At 36.1% G+C, this 20,275-nt stretch overlaps 1 protein-coding gene and 2 long non-coding RNA genes across 6 annotated transcripts in view; 1 reads left to right on the top strand and 2 right to left on the bottom strand.

Moving 5' to 3' along the window:
• Positions 1-20,275, bottom strand: part of LOC126725749 (topless-related protein 4-like) — a 102,059-nt gene that overhangs the window by 66,627 nt on the left and 15,157 nt on the right. The gene's annotated exons all lie outside the window — the stretch shown is intronic.
• LOC126725767 (uncharacterized) overlaps positions 1-20,275 on the top strand; it is a 122,656-nt gene that overhangs the window by 89,845 nt on the left and 12,536 nt on the right. The window lies entirely within an intron of this gene.
• LOC126725768 (uncharacterized) lies at positions 3,969-4,286 on the bottom strand. The gene is made up of 2 exons (XR_007655582.1): positions 4,177-4,286; positions 3,969-4,087 (listed from the first exon to the last, which is right to left on the bottom strand). It is a non-coding gene; the product is annotated as an uncharacterized LOC126725768 (long non-coding RNA).

The following is a 20,275-nucleotide window of genomic DNA, read 5'->3' as shown; positions in this document are numbered from 1 at the left end:
TAAACATCAGCTTGGCCTCCATTGTGCAGGACATGATTACGTACCATATTCCTAAGTTATGTATCTTTATTTCTAGTTTTTGCTTTTACATACTCCTAAGTTATGTATCTTTATTTCTATTGTTCTCTAATTTCTTGTTCTCAGGCAACACCGTTTCATCAACAGCGTAAGGAGATTAGACTGGTGAGAGAGTGGCAGGAAAAATTGATACAGGGGCTTATGATGAAGTCATGTGTTAAAGCTCTAGCGGTGCCTTCTATTACTTATGACATGGTTGTCCAGACTTGTCTTCTTCGCAAGCTTGGTGAACCTGTCACCCTTTTTAGAGAAAAAGAGATAGAAAGACATGAGAGGTTGATGACGATTATGGCAAAACTAGATGCTGATGAAAGCTCCTCATGAGGAGGAGGAGAAGGAAGAGGCTGTGGCTTCTGCTGCAAAAGCAAAAGCAGACATTGATGAAGAAACTATTCAATATCCCTTTTATACACAAGTCACTTCAGCTCTCAGGAATGCCAGAGTTGATATTACAAAGTGGGCGGTGGTTGTTACACACATAGCTTTCATATTGACATCTTCAGTTATGAAAACACTGTGTAGTAGATTTTACCCTTGCTAAGTACTCCCTTTTGCTGCGGCAGCTATGCGTATTACACGTGCACAGAGGAAAAGGGAAATAAATGCAAAGTTGGATTGGAGTCTGAAGCATCAAGGGATTTTTATTGGGGATCAAGGCAAGTTAAAGAGGTTTGGTTTCTACATCAAAGGGACACGAAGATTTTGAAATGGTCTCTGCATTAAAGGTAAAACATAGCATGCTACTGATGTCACATTTTCTCCTGTGCATGATCATCTAGCTACTGCCTCTGCTGATTCTAATACAAGGTTGTGAAAAGCACTAAAGGATCTTTGTTGCGGACATTTGAGGGCCATTTGGACTGCCTTGCACACATCTCATTCCATCCATCAGGAAAGTACTTGGGCACTACTAGCTTCGACAAGACTTGGAGGTTGTGGGATGTGAAAACTGGGATGGAATTAATTCTTCAAGGTTACAGTAGGACTGTCTATGGGCTAGATTTCCATCATGATGGATCACTAGCTGCATCTTGTGGACTTGATGCGATTGCTCGTGTTTGGGACCTTCAAAAGGGAAAAGTTTCTTGCCTTGGAAGGCCAGGACAAGCCAATTCTGGGTGTTAGCTTCTCTCCCAATGGCTATCATTTAGCCACCTGGGTTGAGGACAATACCTGTCGAATCTGGGATCTAATATAGAGAAATACTTTGCATTCCATACCAGCACATTCCAACCAGATTTCACAAGTAAAGTTTGAGCCTCAACAAGGATATTTCTTGCTAACTGCTTCCAATGACATGACAACTATGATTTGGTCCACCCATGAAGACACTCGATGGACATTAAGCAAAAGTCATGTCCTTAGGTGTACATGTAGGAGATGAGCGTTACATAGCAACCATATCACATGATCGGAAAATTAACCATTGGTCATCTAGCAATAGCAATGAGAAGGAACACACTATGGATGTGGCCAAGGTTGTTAAATCCTGAAGATGATAAACTATTGGTGAATTTTATTTCCTGTAAATTTTGGTCTAGAAATCCTTTGGGATATGAGTAGATAACAAAAAATGTTCAAAATGTCTATTGTGGAGTTGCACTTTTAACCATGAAAGATGGTTTATGGTAAATGAAAGCTTTCATTGTATACTGCATTTTCCTAACTTAGGTTTCATGTACCTTGCTATATTTCTTTTCAAACACTGATCAGACTCGGATAATTTGTTGCAAGATCTGAGATGAGTCATGCTAACCGGCAGATGCTTGGTGTGCCAAATCTTTATAATGGTAGTTGTGAAATCATCCAACAAGAAAATATATATAATTGGGAGAATTTTATTTTAATTTCTTTTTAGAGTTAACTGTATTTTATTTTAGGCCATAGTATTTAATACAGTTTATTAGTATTTTTACTTAAAGTCAAGGATATTTTTGTAATAATCCAATGAGGGTTTCTTACAACAATTAGAATTATTAGGGTTTATTAGCCTATTAAAGAACTATAATGTGTTTACTCCAAACAACTCTAGGTGTTGACTCTTATAACAATTAGAATTAGGCAACAGTAGGTTTGATACCGACTTTAGCCAACAGTAGGGGTACGTTTGGTACATTAAATGGAAATTATGACATGAATTGTAATCTTTATTACTAGTAATAAAGTGTGTTGTAATGTAATAACTAAATATATTCATTAATTTGGTTCTAAGTTATAACATTAGAATGAAACTTAACATTTATTTTAGGAAATATCTTACTCATACAATTATATCTCCTTAAAAAATTGTTACTTTTAAATTTAAGAGAGATATGTGTTATTTTTTATGATTTTTTTATTTTTATAATTGTTAGATGTATATGGAAAGTTTGTTTATTTGGAAATATATTAAGTTTTGAAATTATTGCACTTACTAAAGAGTAGCTAATACAACCTTTTAAAGAGGAATAGTTATTCCTCATTTTGAAGAATAGCTATTTATAAGGAATGACTATTCCTTGTAATAAAAATATAACCAAACTAAAGAATAACTAAATCATAGGAATAATTATTACATTACAGCGCCTATTACAGTCTACCAAACATGCCCTAGGTAGTCTCCTAGTGGTTTTCTTTCACTTGATGTTGACTTCAAGCAAGCCTAAGTATCGGCTCCTAGTTTATTTATCTTGATTTTCCCTGTTCTTCAATTTCTTGTTTCAAAATTCTGCTTGTCCTGCATCAATCTAATTTTTGTATTTATTGAAATTCTTTGGGTTGTGTATGATGGGTGTGACATTAATTCATACACAGTGTTAGTCCACATTGAACTTTTAACCAAGTCTAACTTATATAGGGGAAACTGTGCAAGGACTATGTAAGGGACCTTGCAAAGAGAATTAAATTGAGATCATTGTTTTGCATACTGTCTAAGAAGGAAGATTATTTTAAGGCACTCCAAAAGCAGAGGATGTGGGCAAATAAAGAGGGGCATAAATATTTGGCCGGGTGTTTAAATTATTAGAATGTACAAGATAAGACTATAGCAACCTGCTTGGCGATTTGAGAGGTCAACATTATACCTTAGAGGATAGGTGTATCAGCAGTATTTGTTTTGCTGATGTTGTCAATTATGTATGAAATGCAAAATGTATGTTTCAAGACCATTGACCAAAAGCTATTCAGGGAATTCAGCGAATTAGCAACCTTAGTAGAAAACTCCTACATGTTTATATAGCTGGACAAGGGAAGTTTTGTGAGTTTGTAATACTGACAGCTAGTGTTGTCTATGAAGCTTTTGTGGTAGTACTAACCTTTTGTGTTTTTCACTATAGTACCAAAAATGTTTAACTCTTTCATTAAATGATGGCTGGCTAGAGGCATTTTTCTTTTGAAAGGGCTAGAGCGATATTTGAGGACAAATAATTATGTAATGAAAGAAGATAGTTGTCACATTACCTTGAGATTTTCTAGTTGTCACATTACCTCTTTTTTTTTTTTTTTTTTGAGAAGATAGTTGTCACATTACCTTGTTAATTAATGTGACAACAATAGATTGGGATCTAGCAAGGTTTGAAGTTTTGGCACAAAGCAGATGACAACCATAATGGAAAAAAATTTATTTTATCCCTTTACATCATTATCAATCTCCATGTGAATGCCCTATCTAATGGCATTGTAGTGTTATTGCTCAAACATCGTGTTGGTACTATTTTCCATGAAAATAATTAACACAACATAATAAAAATCTTTAGTGCATAATAAAGTCCTTAACTTCTACAATCTGCTAACTAATAAGAGCTTGAAAATGCGTCCTCAACCTCATGAACTTCACAAACATACATACCTTTCAAAAAAACCCCCATCATGAACTATAAGCCTTCTATCCTCTGGAGGCATCAACTGCACGATTTTCAATAGAATGCAAAAGCCATAGACCATCAGCATTTGCAAGTATATTGATTCAATTCTTTCTTGTCGATACAGCTAACAGTATCTCTACCTTGTTAAATTGAATGCAAGGAGAAGCCTAAATGATATTCAATGTAAAGATTAATTATAAGAAGGGCTTCAAAGTACTGCTAAGCACATCAAGAAAAGGGCTTCCATAGGCATTACCGGTAATCCACCCTTTGCAGCAGTAGTTGGCAAGATGTCAACGTTGTCCATGTCCCAAAATTTTATTTGAAACTCGTCTCCAGTAGCTAGGAACCAGTTCTGCATTGTATCAAATTGCACAACCCCCACAACCGCTTCCAAAGACCATTATATACACGCTTGATAGCCCCATCATTTTCATTCCATTCCACAAGGTATGATTCTCCTTCTCTAGTCCCACATGGGAATAGCTTATGATGAACACAATAAAAAAGAAACATGATATAAAGCTCAAGCAATTGGCCAACAATAGTTAAAATTTTAAGGAATTTTAGTTGGATCATTAATAAAACATCATTACAACCTTGTCCTGTCAGCACTGTAGGCCATTGTTGTGCAAGATTGGCCCAGAGCGTCAAAATCAACTCTTCCACCCATGTCATCATATAACCAAACCTTAATTTTCCCATCAGTATCTGTTGAAAAGATGAACCGTTGGAAGCAAAAAAACCTTTAATGATCTAAACCAAATCCACACAGCAGGAGAAAAAGGAAGAAGAAGGGGGGGGGGGGGGGAGACCAAGTGGCAACCCTATGGATTATTAGGGTGTGACAACTAAGACTCGCATTTCCCATTTTTTTTCAAACACAATTAAGAGTTGAAAGGAAAAAAGCAGAAATGAATAGTGTCATTTTTAGTACCATGAAAATATCAATATATATATTAACCATATGGATTATTAATGAAAGCAAAATAAGCAAAAATGGTAATTTGACAAAACAAAAGCAACAAAGAAAGAGAAAAAAGAAATCTCTTGCCTTGGTGCATAATAAGTGCACCAAAATATTTAGGTAAAGCAGCTAAAACTCTGACTGAGGCATGAGAAACAAGCATTGGATGTCTCTCAAGAAAAGTTAAAGAAAACTGTCAACTAGAAAAAGTGCAAATAAAACAACTGAATACCTGAATGTTTTCCTTATGATGAGGGAACACAGAATAAACCGGTGCTTCATGCCCTACAAACGTGTACAGCTTATTGCCAGTGACAGCATCCCACCCCTGAACAGAAATGAACTTTCAGTCTTTCACAATGTAGTCCAGCCTCATTATTATACTCAAAATATATGCCAAGTAAAGTAAACCTTAATAGTCTTGTCCTCTCCAGAAGTTATGATGCATAGTTGTGTGCTTGAATGTGGAAAGGCAATATCACTAACCATACCGACATGAGCGTCAATTTGAAGAAAATTTCATGGCAGACACACAATTACTAACAAAAGGAGCTAAAAGAACCAGTTAGCATCATATTTTACTAAAAACCATATAAGTATACAAACACAGACACAGACATAGAGACACACACACACACACACACACACGCATATAAACAAACCTCCAGGTGGTTGTGCAAATCGTTACCACCGTGATAGGAATATATTTGCACTATATGTTTCAAATATGCAACACCTGAATGGAAAGCAGGAAAGATCATCAGAGGAGCAAATTGTTTCTCAAGAATATACTCCTTTTCTTCCTTGTTTTATAATTGTAAAATAGCCTTACTAAATGTCCTATTGTTGAAAAGGAAACTCAAAATGCTAAAAATAAAAATGCGATATGTTATTATTCACATATCTGTTATATCTGGTTATAAATTGCAGAATTTTTTATTTGTTGAATGTCAAAATAGTTTTTAAATGATTAATTTCACTCATTCCTCATAGCTTAAGGTTTTGGGAGAAGTGGTTTTGAGTTCAAACCCTATCTCCACTCTACCTCCCATTTAAAAATTAAGAAATCAAATCAATAAACGTGACTTTAAATCATGTTTTCAGTTATAAATAAACCCCCTCAAGGTAACATACCAAAAAGCGCACCATTAGGATTCCAGATCACACAGTCTACAAATGCAGTATAATTATTTGCCAACGACACCTATCATCAAGTGACAGAGATTATTAGCCTTCCTAGAGGACATTGTTATTGTCCAACTTCAAAACTTATATACAAGTGTGCGTAAGATTTTTCAAACCTGCAAGGTCATTGAACGTTCTCCAACGTCATCAGAGGAATCGTGTGGGACAAGAGTCCAAAGAGGCCTCTGCCTGGTTGACAAAATGCTTGTGACGATAGCATCCCTGATTGGGAGAAAGGAGAGGATGTGGCAAAGGAGACAGTCCGGTAGATTGCTAATAATGTCAATGTCATTCTTGTCAGTGTAATTTCTCTGCCTCTCTCTCCTTTCAGCTGTCTCTACTCTTTCAATTCTCTGCTTCTCACTCCTTTCCATTCAATCTGCTGCTTCTGATTCCAAGCTATGTTTCTTCTCAGTGGAAATATGAGGGAAGGAGCAATTAAGTGAAGGGTTTGAGTTATTTTATTATTATTTATTTTTAATAATTCAGCACAAACTACGCCTGTGGCTGCAATTATACATAAAAGAGACTAAAATATAATCAAGAAATCTGTACTAAGCATACGCATAGACATCAATATCTCAGACTACCAAAAAAATGTATGATAGGCACAAGAAAAAACATGCGTGTAGATGTCAATAAGAATTTTAGCTCCTGAAATATTCTTCTAAAATTTTGATAAGAATATTCTTCAGAAAATCAAAAGCTTTAGTGTTTCTGTGGACTTCAACTAATATCAAGTGCTCATTCCAGCAGTTGAACACATTTGAAAAATAAGCAATGTTAATTAAGAAGCATGTACACATTTGAAGTTCCTATAAAAGTTAAAAAGAAAGTAGTACCTTTGCAATAGTTGCAGGAGCCACTCTGGAGGTATCAACAGCTTGATTTACAATAGAACGCAGAAGCCGTACTCAATCAGCATTTGCAAGTATTTTGATTCCATTCTCACTTGTTGATACAGCAAGCTGTATCCCTTCCTTGTTAAATCTAATGCAAGGAGCAGCCTAAAAGATATTCAAGGTAAAGATTGTTAAATTATAAGAGCTTCAAAATACTGCCAAGCACATCTAGAAAAAGGGTTTCCATGGGCATTATCGGTAATCCACCTCTGACAGCAGTAGTTGTCAAGAGGTAACTATTGTCACCGGTAGCCATGAACTATATCAAATGGCACAACCTGAAATTCATCCAATTCCAAAAGGTATGATCGTCCTTCTTTACTAGTCTCACATATGAACAGCCTTTAATGCACGCAATAAAAGAAACATGAGCAATCGCCCGATCATTGTGAAATTTTTGATAGAAATAAACAGTTAGATCAGTAGTAAAACATCAATACTACCTTTTCCCGTCAGCACTGAAGGCCATTGTCTTGCAAAATTGGCCCCATGTGCGACAGTTAAGTAGTCGACGTAAGCGATCATCTAATGAAGCCTTAATTTTCCCATCAATATCTACTGAATAGATGAACTGTTGGAAGCAAGAGAACCTTCAAAATTTTAGCTTATTTTATTTATATTTAAAAAAGAAGAAGATAATTTCTAAAACTGAAAAAGAAAGCATTACTAAAACAAGGAATGGGAGTTAATAATGTTCTCTAAATCAAAAGGCAGAGACAAGAGATAATAACTACAAAGAATCAATACAAAGAAGATCAACCTTAATTTTTGGAAAAGCAATCGTTCACAACTAACTACAGATGTAACTCATAATATTAAATGTATTTGGAAATGGAAGCAGCCTTACATAAAATGAAAATGAAGTTCCTCTGCTCTGTTGAATTTGATGATCGAACTCAAATCGGCGCTGCTGGAACTGGAACTCCCTTGCACTTGATCGCTTTTTCTCAACCAACTCAAATATTCTCTCCCTCAATGTTTAAATTGAGCCCTCTTATATATTTAAATTTTATTAAATAAAATATATATTTTTTATACTTAAAATCTATTCTTCTAATTTGTTTAGATGCAAAAAAAAATTTTTAGTTCTTTTTAATAAATTTCCTGTTGTTTATGTTCATCTACATTTTTTATAACCTTTTTTTTTTGAAAAATTTTTAATTCCTTTTTGAGATTGCACATTTTTTATTATTATTATATTGTGTTCATTTGCTAGTAACAAATTATCTAAAGAATCATTTTAAGACTTGATTAATTTTTCACAAAACTTAGAGTTTTTTTAAAACTACTAGTATACATATATAAAGCTACCCAAAAAAAAAAAAAAAAAAAAAAAAAAAAAAAAAAAAAAAAACGAGTAGACATTGGTCCACTTACTCTTTGCTAATTCCCCCTCCCTTTTTTTTTTTTTTGTTTTTTTTGTTTTACATCAATAATATTTTCACAACAAATTCTAGTCGGTAATTTGTTATTTAATTTGGATCCACTACTGATATAATTTTTTTAACTATCCATAACAAATTACCACCTAGAACTTTTTGTGAAAATATTGTGAACATTAGTCAATCATCCACCACTGTGGCATTTTATTGAACAAAAATGGTGATATTATTCCTCCGTTGAGGGCCTTAGCTAGGCGATCGCCTAATTAGCCTAGTGGTAGGGTCGGCCTTGTGTGTTTGGGTCAAGTTGGAGAGTTTTTCAACCCAACAGATCTTGTCGAGTTGAGAAATTTTCAATTCAACCCATCACAAGTGTAGAACCCAACTCAATCAAACCCTCATGGGTTGGGTTAGATCAAGGGGGTTATGCTTATCTATTTTATGCCTTCTCAAAATTGAGTTTTCATGAATTATTTAAACATTTGTATTCAATAATATATTATGAGGCATATAATTTTCTTAAGTTATATTCCAAAATATATATATATATATATATATCTCTAAAAAAATATAAATTTATGTACATAGTGGGTTGGGTTGGGTCAAATGGGTTAAAAATATCAACCCAACCCACCAACCTACGGTGACCAACCTAAGGATTTAGGTTGAGTTGGGTCAGTTTCATTGAGTTGATGGATTTGATGCACACTCCTACAAACATGTTATGATCCTAATATCCCATATTGATTAAGTATAAACTTTACCATGTGTTTATAAGCTTTTAGGCACCCCCTTGCATGTCGGTTTTCAAGGGTAAATTCTACCCATGGGTTTGAAACAAAACAATTATAGAATGTGGTACCTAAAATTTGCTCACTAAATGCTTAGTTTATGTATTTAACGGAATAATGATGTGGCTTTTTTTTTTTTTCCCACATGATAATGTTTTTTGCATTAACAGAATTACACATCATAATATATACTTGATCTGTTTCTAAACAAATCTGCCCCACCACCGAATTTGAACCACCCAACCTATTTTGAGTGATAACCAAGTTGAAATGATGGCATTCTCAACAATTCGGGTCTTCTGCCCTAAAAATCTAGTAATGAGTGGAACCAATGCAGACCTTTTGGTAGCTGAATCAAAATCTGATAAAGAAGACGGCCTCTATGCATTTTCCCCGAATCTCACGAGACCTGTGACTCTTGAGAGAGAGGACGCATAATAAGGTTCTGTTTTGGCAAAGACTTGGTGGTTGAGAATGGAGTTACTGCAAAAGAACCTAAGTGAAGCTTCCATAGTGGAAAATGTAATACTTTATTTTTAATCAATAGTGTATTTTGGCATAATTTTTATTTTTACTTATTTTTGGTAATTCTCCTTTTTCCCTTAACAGTTCCAAACGCAACTCTTTGTCTACAGGTCCGCAAACCAAATACCTCTAGTATTTCTTCCTTACCTTCTAGGCTTCTACAATTCTTATAGCACCAAACACGGTTGTGTTAATTGTTGTCGACGAAATGACTAATATGTGGATTTCTTTCGTACTTCAAAGGAACAAGAGTATCATTTTTTTTTTTTTTTTTTTTTTATAGGAACAAGAGTATCATTTGTCTTAAGTTTTGAGGTAGAATGTCATTCCCTCGAACCTAGGTTTTTTTGTAATTTAACCTAAAGATATATAATAATTATATAAATTGACGGTCACAAAAGGAATTCCACTATAATTTGTTGGAGTCCTTTCTGATGATAGATTACATGTAAATACAATGAGACATTAAATTTTCTTGTAGCATATGGTATGTAAACCATTTTTTTAATCACCATATGCTATTTAAAACTCCCATACCTTATCCTCATATCTGATTAACATTTCAGACACTTGTTGATTCAATCCAAGTCCAAAAAATAGATGTTACAAGAATGTATATATAGAGAAATTCTATATCCACAACATTTTCACGATATTCTTACAATAAATTCTAAGTGACAAGTTGTTGTGGGTTGTGAGTTGTTGTTGGTGGGGCAAATACGTAATTTCAATAGTAAGTTCAAATTAGAACCAATAACAGCTAATTACCTATGATTTATTGTAAAAATATTGTGGACGTAGCACTTTTTTTAAAACATATTTTTTGCAGATAGAATAAAATTTCAACTTATGGCATATGTCCTATGATAAATTGATAATTGCTCTTTATTATATATTGCATTTAAAAATAAAAATGAAATTTTCATAATTTGTTAGCATTATAAATTGCCTTTTAATAGTTAACCGATGTAAAAGATGGAAGGACTAACAGTAATAACAAACTCAAATGACTATTTTTTGCCATTTGACAGGATTTTCAAAACAATTTCGTTAGTTGTCAAGTTTTTGAACCTATTTTGTAATTAATCTAATATCTTGAGACACTTAGCTTATAAAATAGTTTCAAAAACTTGACAACTAATGAAATTGTTGTAAAAATATTGTTAAAGGGTAAAAAAAGTCCAATTTAAACTTATAAAACCAAAATGTCAAAAATAAATTTTATACTATGCAAATAACAATTACCCAAATTAAATGGTATCATTTGTATTTTTGTCTATAATTATTTATATTAATGTCATATCCAATATACTAAAACTTTAATGTGTTTTCACAATATAACTTTTTTAGATAATTGTTTTCGCAATATAACATGAAGTAATTTTAGTTATTTATTTTTATTTATTATTTTGTATTGTTTAATTTTAATTGTACAAAGTTTTCCAACAAAATTAGTTGTAGCCTAAGATTACAACTTTACCCAATATTTTTTTATTGAAAATAAATTTTGACAAATTCGTCATTAGATTATATTTTCTTCTTATATTCTCTATACTTGCAAAATTTCTAAAAAATTAAATATTAATAGTGTGGGGCCGGAGAATTTGTGGTCCCGGCCCACTTCATAATAGGGCCCAAGACCCAAGCCGAGGAGAATATTTTCCAAGGACGAGAAGTAAAAATCCAAAAAAGGCCCAAATATATGGCCGAGGACGATCTTATGCTCGGCACCACACAAAACGCTTGAAGAAAAGGACAAACTCAGTACAGGGGCAGGACAAGGGAGAAAGCTGCCAACACCGTAGAATAGAACCCTGCATTTGACAGGCCCATACTCCAGACCATGCTATTTAGCTTTCCTAACCACCCTCAACCACTCTGTACGGATTGATAAGACAGGTCTATACCCTAGGAAGTGAAACTTACACGTGGACACTGAAAGGGAAGGACACACGAGTATAAAAGGGAAAGAGAGCTAAGGGAAAAAGAGAGGGAGGATCCCTAGAGAAAAGAAATCCTACAAAAAGGAGAAGGGGAAGGGTACTACGCTCCTCGGACGTAAACCCTACATGCCGCACCGACGAAGGACTTAGCTAGTCAAGCCAAGTCCACCTTCATATAAGCTTCCATGAAAGCCACGATTAAACCGCTGTCCGGTGACCAAGGCCTAGCCTTTCAACCCCACGCTCTACAAATTGTATTGTTTGGTCCCTTTACGTACGAACCCACAATCATGTGTGGGTCGTTACAAATTGTGTCCTTACAATTGACGCCGTCTGTGGGAAGGCTTGCGCGTTGGCACAGGTGGTGGCGGAGTCAAGCCTTTTTGTCAAATAAGGGTCTACGAAAGCTCTTCCATTTCCAGCAACACGTTGTTGTTGTCCTGACATAAATTTCCACTAGGGGCTACGCCTCGCAGTGTCAATGGCACGGACAACTCTAGGGGCTTCCAACATCAAGCTAACGCCCCCCACCATGGTCGAGGGGCTAGTCTTCGAAAATTAAAAAAAAAAAACGATATAAGAAAAAATACAAGTTTTGGACAGAACCAAGGCCTTGTATGGTCCTCCTACTCAAGCCTATGGGGAAACCAACTACTCAAAAGAAAATATACAAGTTTTGTACAGAACCAAGGCCTTGTATGGTCCTCGGACTCAAGCCTATGGGGAAACCAACTACTCAAAAGAAAAAATACAAAGTTTTGGACAGAACCAAGGCCTTGTATGGTCCTCGGACTCAAGCCTATGGGGAATCCAACTACACAAAAGAAAAAATACAAGTTTTGGACAAAACCAAGGCCTTGTATGGTCCTCGGACTCAAGACTATGGGGAAACCAACTTCTTAAAAGAAAAAATGCAAAGTTTTGGACAGAACCAAGGCCTTGTATGGTCCTCGGACTCAAGTCTATGGGGAAACCAACTACTCAAAAGAAAAAATACAAGTTTTGGACAGAACCAAGGCCTTGTATGGTCCTCGGACTCAAGCCTATGGGGAAACCAACTACTCAAAAGAAAAAATACAAGTTTTGGACAGAACCAAGGCCTTGTATGGTCCTCGGACTCAAGCCTATGGGGAAACCAACTACTCAAAAGAAAAAATACAAAGTTTTGGACAGAACCAAGGCCTTGTATGGTCCTCGGACTCAAGCCTATGGGGAATCCAACTACACAAAAGAAAAAATACAAGTTTTGGACAAAACCAAGGCCTTGTATGGTCCTCGGACTCAAGACTATGGGGAAACCAACTTCTTAAAAGAAAAAATGCAAAGTTTTGGACAGAACCAAGGCCTTGTATGGTCCTCGGACTCAAGTCCATGGGGAAACCAACTACTCAAAAGAAAAAATACAAGTTTTGGACAGAACCAAGGCCTTGTATGGTCCTCGGACTCAAGCCTATGGGGAAACCAACTACTCAAAAGAAAAAATACAAGTTTTGGACAGAACCAATGCCTTGTATGGTCCTCGGACTCAAGCCTATGGGGAAACCAACTTCTTAAAAGAAAAAATGCAAAGTTTTGGACAGAACCAAGACCTTGTATGGTCCTCGGACTCAAGACTATAGGGAAACCAACTACTCAAAAGAAAAAATACAAGTTTTGGACAGAACCAAGGCCTTGTATGGTCCTCGGACTCAAGCCTATGGGGAAACCAACTACTCAAAAGAAAAAATACAAGTTTTGGACAGAACCAATGCCTTGTATGGTCCTCGGACTCAAGCCTATGGGGAAACCAACTTCTTAAAAGAAAAAATACAAAATTTTGGACAGAACCAAGGCTTTGTATGGTCCTCGGACTCAAGCCTATGGGGAAACCAACTACTCAAAAGAAAAAATACAAGTTTTGGACAGAACCAAGGCCTTGTATGGTCCTCGGACTCAAGCCTATGGGGAAACCAACTACTCAAAAGAAAAAAATACAAGGTTTGGACAGAACCAAGGCCTTGTATGCTTCTCGGACTCAAGCCTATGGGGAAACCAAATTCTTAAAAGAAAAAATACAAGGTTTTGGATAGAACCAAGGCAGTGTATGGTCCTCGGACTCAAGCTTATGGGGAAACCAACTACCTGAAAGAGAAAACAAAGGTTCTGGACAAAACCTGGACATTGTATGGTCCTCAGACTCTATCCCATGGAGGGGTTACCCATTAATAATTGGGTTAATCCCTAGATCGAATGGAAGTCCCGGTCTATCCTCGGATCCTCAATACCAAGGGAACTAATGTGATTGTGTTTGGGCCAGGCACAACCATACCTCAGTCCTCGGATAAGAAGCCATGTGTTATCAAAAATGCGGCCAAAGTCCCTCACTACTCGGCAACCCTCTCGGATGGTTTATTTTAAGTTTCTCACTCTCGGACGGCTACCTTAAGTGCATTACAGAACACTCAGCTGTTATCTCAGTTAGTCTCGTTAAGTTTAATTTACTGTGGGTTGGCATTATTATATTTGATAGGGTGGATAAGTTCAAATTAATAACTTTTTGTTACAAGTTTTCCTGCCCTAAGCATCATTAAAGAAAAATACACATGTAGTACACCCATTCACAAAGTAATTACAACAGAAAAGAAAAATATTTAGAAGGAAATAGATTCATCTTTTATTAAGACAAGGAAATAGTACAACGTACAATGAAAGAGCTTAAACAAGCTTATACTAAAAACTAACTACCTAAGCAAAAAGAAAAGATACAAGGGAGTGAAGAAGCAGCAAAAGAAGAGGTGCAGAGAAGAGAGATGCAGCAATTTCAAGTCGTTGTCTAAGGAAACCTTTTCCCAATACTTTTACATGCCCATAACTCAGGCAGCAAAAGAACTTAACGTGGGGCTAGCACCTTTGAAGAAAAGGTGCAGGGAGCGGGGTATTTGTAGGTGGCCACGTAGGAAGTTGATGAGCCTCCATATTAGCCACGCTCGCGATAGAGCGGATGGCGCTGACGACGGGAAACCCTACTGATGTCACACCAAGAATCTAATGCGACCAGTACCTGCTTCGGATTTTGACTGAAAGAGGTAGAGATATCACCCCCACCTTGTAAAAGCGGAGGATTGTCTTGAGTCTGTGTCTTCCTCGTCCAAACCGCACCACCTTGAATCTCGGAAGGACCCAGTGCCTCTGGGGCGGATGTGGTTTCTTCATTCCCACTCGTGCCTCAAACATCTTATCCTAAGGGTTGATTGTACTGGAGATGAAGACTGGGAGTACAACTGAAGGATTAGGAATTTGAAGGGGCCAAAGGGTTTATATGCAAAGGGAGTAACCTCCCATCCTACTTATATAGAGGGCGAGCTGGTGGCATTTAATTTATGCAGGTTTCCAAGAAATGCTACAGACAAGACGATTTTGGCTCAATTTCCAACACTGTTTGCCGCCCTAAGATTTAAATATCCTCGTGAAGGCGCGCCTCGAGCACTGAAACGTTGAAGACGCCGCGTGAGTAAATCTAGAGGGATGTCTCACAATCCGGCGCACCTCCCATGCAAATGGAAAAACATCGACATCAATGAAGTACAGAGTTGGGCGAGCCATGGTTTGAGCCCGACATCACCAAAACCCCCCTCCCCAACCAGGAGGTCGGGTAGCAGGATTTTGAGGGGCTATTGTGGGGCTGGAGAATTTGTGGTCCCGACCCACTTCATAATAGGGCCCAAGACCCAAGTCGAGGAGAATATTTTCCGAGGACGAGAAGTAAAAATCCAAAAGAGGCCCAAATATATGGCCGAGGACGATCTTATGCTCGGCACCACACAAAACGCCTGAAGAAAAGGACAAACTCAGTACAAGGGCAGGACAAGGGAGAAAGCTGCCAACACTGTAGAATAGAACCCTGCATCTGACAGGCCCATACTCCAGACCATGCTATTTAGCTTTCCTAACCACCCTCAACCACTCTGTACGAATTGATAAGACAGGTCTATACCCCAAGAAGTGAAACTTACACGTGGACACTGAAAAGGAAGGACACACGAGTATAAAAGGGAAAGAGAGCTAAGGGAAAAAGAGAGGGAGGATCCCCAGAGAAAAGAAATCCTACAAAAAGGAGAAGGGGAAGGGTACTACGCTCCTAGGACGTAAACCCTACATGCCGCACCGACGAAGGGCTTAGCTAGTCAAGCCAAGTCCACCTTCATATAAGCTTCCATGAAAGCCACGATTAAACCGCTGTCCGGTGACCAAGGCCTAGCCTTTCAACCTTACGCTCTACAAATTGTATTGTTTGGTCCTTTTACGTACGAACCCACAATCATGTGTGGGTCGTTACAAATTGTGTCCTTACAAATAGTTATGTCTTCAGTAAATTGTTTAAATTGCAAGTTTTTGTAGTTTAAAATTATGTATAAAATATAAGCTTATATATCATATAGTAAATAATATCCGATTAGCACAAAATTTGACATGTGTATTAAGAGGTTAAAGAACATGCAATCCAATAGTTAGATTTTCAAAATGACAAAATTTAGCTACAAAATTGGTTATATCCTTAGACTACTACCTTACTCAATATCTTTTTATTGAAGGTGAATTTTGATAAATCTATCATTAGATTACATTTTCTTCTCATATCCTTCATGCTTGCAAAATTTCTAGAAAATTAAAGATCAATAGTTATGTCATCAATAAATTGTTTAAATTGCAAATTTTTATAATTTAAAATTATGCATAAAATATAAGCTTATAAATTATATAGTAAATAATATCTAATTGACACAAAATTTGATTTGTGTATTAAGAGTGTAAAGAGTATACAAATCAACTGTTAGATTTTCAAAATATGTAAGAATGTTAATTTTATTCATTAAAGTCGTAACTTTAGACTACAACTAGTTTTGTAGATAAACTTTGTTATTTTCAAAATATGTAATAATGTTAATGATATTGAGTAAAGTTGTAACCTCAGGATGTGTTTATTTGGAGGTAAAACAGGGTAAATGGAAAACTTTGGAAAGAAAATGGAAAGAAAATCTTTTTTGGAGTGTTTTTAGTTTGGTGGGGAGGAAAGAAAATAAATGGTGAGGCCGGACCCACCAAAATGTTTTTTTCCCAAAATAGAGAGAAAATTGAGTAGAAATGCATTTTTTTCTTGATTGACAAAAATACCCATGTGCATGTGCACATGAGCTTCGTCTAGTTGCTTTTTTTTGGGGGGGGCAGTAATAATATTTTTTTTTTTTTTCCTTTCTTTTTTGGGTGGTAACAATGTCTTTTTTTTTTTTTTTGATGATTTTCTCAGGCCTAGGCGTGCCTCTCTTTCTTCTCTTTATTTTTTTTTTGGGCATTAATGTTGCCTCTTCTTTTTTGTTTTCCTGTTCTTTTTTTTTTTTCTTTTGATTTTCAAGGTGCTAGGCATGATAGTCTTCTCTTTTTTTTTTTTTTTCTTTTTTTAAGCGTATTTGTTACTTTTTTGTTTTAATTGGGTATCATTCTTTAACAAAGATATATGAGTAATAACAATACTATATAACAGAAGAGGACTTATATATCCATGAATTACTGAGAACGGTAGGCTCCGTGAAATTTGCTCGACATAAAACTCAAGTCACAAGATGGATCCCAAATATTTTTTCAAGTAAATCCAACTAGGAGGATTTACACTATTTGTTTGACTCTAATTTTCCCACCTTCAAAAGTAGATGTATAAAACTTGCTGAAATGTAAGACGGTATATGCAAGGATAGAAATTATAAATTAAAATTTCAGATCTAATCAGTAAAGTATTACTGATACTAAATATTCAAAATAAGTACAGCACAAAAGTCATTTTGTTAAGATACACTATACAAAAGGTCTAGTCAAAATAAAAATATCCTAAATCATTAGTAGGAGTTGGTGGGATCGTAGTCTGAGTCATCATTATCATCAAAAGATCCATCATCATGAATGTCATCAACGAATTCATCACCATTAGTGGAATCTAAGGAATAGGCAATATACGAGCCTTCACCAAAAGATCCATCATCAGCATCGAATTCATAGTTATCAGTGGAATCATCGGGATACGACAAGACTTTAATCCGTTCAGCATATTTTCCCAAATTTCCTGACAGAGTGACATGGAAACATTTCCTTAGGTCAAGTGATTCGAGCTGAGGACAACCATCAAGTACGGCCAGCAAGCCATCATTCATCAGCTGCCTCCTCATTACACTTCATTTGAGAGAGAGGACAACAGCGCCCCACAGCTTCCAGAGATTCTTTTGACAATGGACCATAGCAACATACAAGATGAAGGCGTCTAAGCTGACTTGAACTGCAAAAATACCAAGGATGTGATAAAATAAAAAGAACTGGGAGTTATAAACAGACAAGGAGATAAAAAAATGCAGAAGAGTTCTGCATCTACAAATTCCTTATTAGAAACAAATAGATTGAACCCACCAAATTGTGAACTGTAGTAAGTCATCAAAGAAATATTCTTTAGGACCTCTAGTCCATTACGATAGGTTTTTAGAAAATCAAGTCTCTCAAACAAAAAAAATCAATATAATTATGTTGGTGTGCTGTCTATTTTCTATTGTGCGCACAAAAATTGTTCAAAAAAAGAAAAACACAAGCAAACTATTTGAAGTTTGTAACCACTCTGTAGAAAACAAAGGAAAGCACCTTGCAGACAAGCTGATTTTTTTTCTTTTCTTTTTTGGGTTTGCGCGAGGGTGGGGGGGGGGGGGGCATCTTTAATATAGGTTAACTAGAGCCTTGTAACTCAATTAGTTCGCACTTTCCACAGAGACATCTAAGGTTCAAATCCCCCATTCCCCTGTTGTAACTATAGAATTATCAAAAAAAATAACAATACTATATAATGAGATTGTATTTGTGGCACCATCTTAGAGAAATCACTTCTGCACAAATTACACCTAATTATAATAGAGTAAGATCATAATGAATTACAAAAGCCTCATGGATTTTTAACTCTTTGATTTAAAGATGATGAAGGGAACCTAAATGTACATATAGTTGAACAATAGGCACTATTATGCAAAGTTCTTTTGAACAGTCAATTTGATCCAAATCACATTACAAATTATTGGAAATGCAAATTTACCTTATTAGTCAATTGATATTTGGTTCATTGTGTTTGAGTAAATTCATTTTGAAGTTGGTAATGATAAATGTATTCGGTTTTTTCATGACAAATGGTGTGGTGATCAACCATTAGGGAGATGCTTCCAGCTTTGTATGAGTGCTCTTTAGATAAAGAGGCATTGGTTGGTTCCATGTTGGTGAGTCATTCCGTGGAGGCTAGGAGGAGCTGGGGTGTGAAATTTCCTCAAGACTTTAATGATTAGGAGTTAGAACTGATAACTGCTTTCCTCAGTGCCCCAGAATCCAATATTCCCTCAAGGGAGGGACATTGATAAAATGCGCTGGTGGCTGAAGAGGTGTGGAGAGTGAAATGTCCATTCATAATATATTGCTTTAAGAGATCCATGTGATTTGACATTCCCTTAGAATAGAATATGGAGTGTTAAGTCCCTTGACAAATCTCTTACTTTGGTTGGACTGCAGCTTGGGAGAAAATCCTAACGTATGATAATCTCGTTAAGAGTGGATATATCATACATGCTAGTAGGGTGGTGCTGTATGTGTAGGTGTAATGGGGAGACGGTGAATCATCTGTTATTACACTTCATCATGTCTGACTTAGAAAGCTTTGTCTTTTAATCTTTTGGGATCCAATAGCTGTTACCAAAGAAGGTCATTAAACTTTTGTTTGGTCGGAGGAATCGGGTGGGTAAGCATTCATCAAACACTTGAAATTTACTCCCATTATGTTTGATGTGGATAATATGGCTGGAACGAAATCGTCGTATGTTTGAAAATACAAAAGAAATGAAAAAAACATTATATTTACTGTACATTGGAAGTGTATAGAGATTGCGAATAGAAATCAGCTAATAGTACATAAGTTCAAAAAGTCTAGCAAATTAGAAAAGGAGTGGCCACTCAGCAGCCAAACAATCGAAAGGAGTACGAAGAAGTAACAGCTCAGATTTAAGGGTGAACACTCAATGTCTTCAATTGTGTGATTATTATGCTCTCTTCAAATTGGCCACGTAAGACCCAAAGGTGTAGATATAGCACCCCAAATATTTGACCAAAACCCCCTGGCCCCTGCCCAAAACTCCACCAAGGCCAAAACTCTCTAAAGCATCACCCAAGCTAACCCCAATATTCCACACAGCATAGACCAAATATCATATGCAAAAGGGCAATGGATTAACAATTGATCAACAAACTCACCGCTCAGCACTCCACTTACATATGCAACACTAATCTACCACACACAACCCCCGAGGTTATCCATGGTTATAAATTTCCCCTTAGTGGCTGTTTACACAAAAAAAAAAAATTAATAAATAAATAAATAAAATAAAAAGAGGAAAAAAGAAAAAAAGAAGAAGCTACCTTCATTGGGACCTTTGCCTTCCATATACGCTTCCAAGGAAAATAATGATGCCCCCTTAGGAGATAGAGCTTTATAATAAGATTTTACCGTCAAGTCCCTTGGGAGTTCGAGCCAGTTCCGGCACTGCTCACTAGATGAAGGAGAAGAAGGGGAGGCATTAGAAGTGAAAATTGGATTTTTGGGGTTTGGGATGAGAGAG

The sequence above is a fragment of the Quercus robur genome, chromosome 5 (assembly GCF_932294415.1).
Source record: "Quercus robur chromosome 5, dhQueRobu3.1, whole genome shotgun sequence".
Classification (NCBI taxonomy): Eukaryota; Viridiplantae; Streptophyta; class Magnoliopsida; order Fagales; family Fagaceae; genus Quercus; species Quercus robur.
This window is presented reverse-complemented; position numbering and strand designations above follow the sequence as displayed.